Source organism: Dermacentor albipictus, unplaced genomic scaffold (genome assembly GCF_038994185.2).
Source record: "Dermacentor albipictus isolate Rhodes 1998 colony unplaced genomic scaffold, USDA_Dalb.pri_finalv2 scaffold_263, whole genome shotgun sequence".
Taxonomy (NCBI): Eukaryota; Metazoa; Arthropoda; class Arachnida; order Ixodida; family Ixodidae; genus Dermacentor; species Dermacentor albipictus.
The window spans coordinates 38871-41463 of NW_027225817.1; the positions used below are offsets into that span (position 1 = coordinate 38871).

Sequence of the window (2593 nt, forward strand, 5' to 3'; positions counted from 1 at the left end):
TGTGGCGGCCGACCCGGCAAACTCACACTTCATGAGGTCCGGCCGCTACACCCATTTCATCGACTGGCGCTTCATTCATCGAGCCCGACTAAATCTCCTCCCCCTCAACGCCACAAGACTCTGGGCACCCGCGGCGGACAAAAGATGCAGACGCTGCGGGTATGGGGAGGAGACACTGCCGCATGTACTTTGCCATTGCATGCGGCAGAGCCGGGCCATGACGGAGCGCCATAACACCATCGTCGCCAGAATAAAAAAGGCTGCTTTGGGTCGGTTTACAGTCATTGCGGAGAACCAGGTCGTAGGCAACACATCACTCAAGCCCGACCTGGTACTGGCCCGTGGAGAGGAGGCACTCATCCTGGACGTCTGCTGCCCTTTCGAGAACAGGCTGCAGGCGTTCCAGGACGCCCGGAAGGCTAAGGAGGAGAAGTACGCCCCTGTACAGCGTCATCTCCTCCGGCGGTTCCAGCGTGTGACGGTGGACGCGGTGGTCGTCGGCTGCCTTGGCAGCTGGGATGTGGGGAACGACCGGGTGATGCGCAGGCTGTGCAGTAGGTCATACCTACGGACACTTAAACGCCTGTGCATCAGTGACACAATAAGCGCCTCTACAAAGATTTTTAGAGCCCATGTCGGCACCTCTTAATGATCTTATGTTTTTAGAGAAGCGCCATTTTTTGCACTGTTTTACACCTTTTCAGTTTTAGTCTTTTATTACTAACACCACTAACTAGTTTTTTTAGCCATTTGTTTGCGTTTTTAGATTATACACCTTTTATTCGTTTTCTCCTTGGTTCTGTAACTTGTATTTTTTGATGTTCTGTAACTAGCATGAATAAAAACTCTGTTCTTATCAGCTTAATATCTGATACGGGTTCTATATGGACCCACGATATTAAACCTATTTTTGGAAGTTGGCGGAGTGCTTGAAGCCTGCTTCACCTCCGCCGCAGGTCGGCCCGGTATTGCACTACCTCCGGGATCGGCCCCCGCTCACTTAGGTGAGACTTCATTCAATCAAAATGAAGAACACAAGCTCGAAGCGAGCACTCACGTGACACGCACCATTCCCATACTATACGCAACGATGCCGGTGTTTCTGAACGATTGTCTGCTGTAATGAGCCACTTGGGGGGGGGGGGGGGGAAGGGTGATTAGCCGTGGGTTTTGCAATCAATGTAAGTCCCACTCAAAGCCAACACTGCATTTTGGAGTTCACTATCGCTTTGATCCGTAAACGACAGCAAGCTCGCCCTGCGAAAATCCGCTGCCCTAGTGGAAGAAAGGTTCCCTATGAAACAAAAATGGAGTGCCCGATTTCCGGCAACATTTTCGCTGCAGTGGGACCGAGCGCCTCGAAAACAAACTTGTCGTATGGCCAAGTGTGGCGAAATATATTCAAGGGTTCAGAGGTGCCTCAGCTTTCCAACCTGTATGTTATGAATACCTGTTGCTACCTTTTCGTCATCATCATCCTGCTGGCTACGACCACTGCAGGGCAAAGACCTCTCCCATTATTCTCCAAGCACCCCGGTCACGTGTAAGCCCGGTCACGGTCGCCGTCTAGTGCCTGCGCCCTTCCTAATCTAATCTGCCCTCCTAAATTTCCGCCACCCCGTGCTACGCTTCCCTTCTCTTGGAATTCAGTCGGTAACCCTTAATTGATGATCTTCCCCCCACATTGCATGCCCTGCGCACGCCCATTTCTTTTTCTTGGTTTAAACTAAGGTGTCATTAGCTCGCGTTTGTTCGCTCACCCCCCGAATCTGCTCTATTCTTATCCCCCGTAGCGCTACACCCATCATTCTTCTTTCCAAAGCTCGTCGCGTCGCCCTCAGTTACCCTTCGGTAATCCTTAAGGTCCTTCGTTGCGGCACTCGCGGCATCTTTCTCATTTAAATAAGGCTATTTCGTTCAGTTTTGGGGGAAAACTCAATGAGCTAGGCGCGATTGTGTCCCCGGCGCCGCTCTCAACAAGATGGCGGCGCCCAGGCTTTTTGCCTGGTGGTTCGGCTTGACGCAGAACACGCCTGCAGGGCAGTGAAGCCGCATTGAAGGGGCAACGAGCGGCGCAGTGAAGCGCATGCTCGGGCGAAAAACGCGAACATCAGCCAAAAATACAACCAAATGGCCAAATACGAATTTCCGTTATGGGAAATTGGAGTTCAGTTGGCGCGTTGCGCTCGCCTAAGGTAAAGAACATAAATGCGAGTGCCACATCAGCCAAGTCAATGCTGAGGATCGCGTATCATTTCTTATTTATTTTTCCCCTTGCCTCCTGGCCTGCGTGGCCCTAGCGCGCATGCCCACGAAAGTAATGCAATAAGGAAAACGCGAAATCATGCGGTGACGGCTGTATCATATCCATTGTGCGTGCTTTGTTCTTTTTGGACTACAGTGGTGTGCGTTATGAGAAAGTTTCAGTGACCAGCGAACCTATATTTAGAACCACATTTACGGTTACTGCTAACAAGCTGCGGGTAGGTGTTTTTTTTTTCTTTCTTTCTTTTTTTCGCTACCAACGATGGGTTATCGCAACCGCGATCGGTTGTGCTAGACGCGTTCTTGCCAAACGTTGGCTCTATACGCG

The 2593-nt window shown here is 51.1% G+C and overlaps 1 non-coding gene across 1 annotated transcript; it reads left to right on the forward strand.

Moving 5' to 3' along the window:
• Positions 1-810: 810 nt before the first annotated feature.
• LOC139053864 (U2 spliceosomal RNA) lies at positions 811-999 on the forward strand. Its single transcript, XR_011510847.1, has one exon. It is a non-coding gene; the product is annotated as a U2 spliceosomal RNA (small nuclear RNA).
• The last annotated feature ends 1594 nt before the right edge of the window (positions 1000-2593 follow it).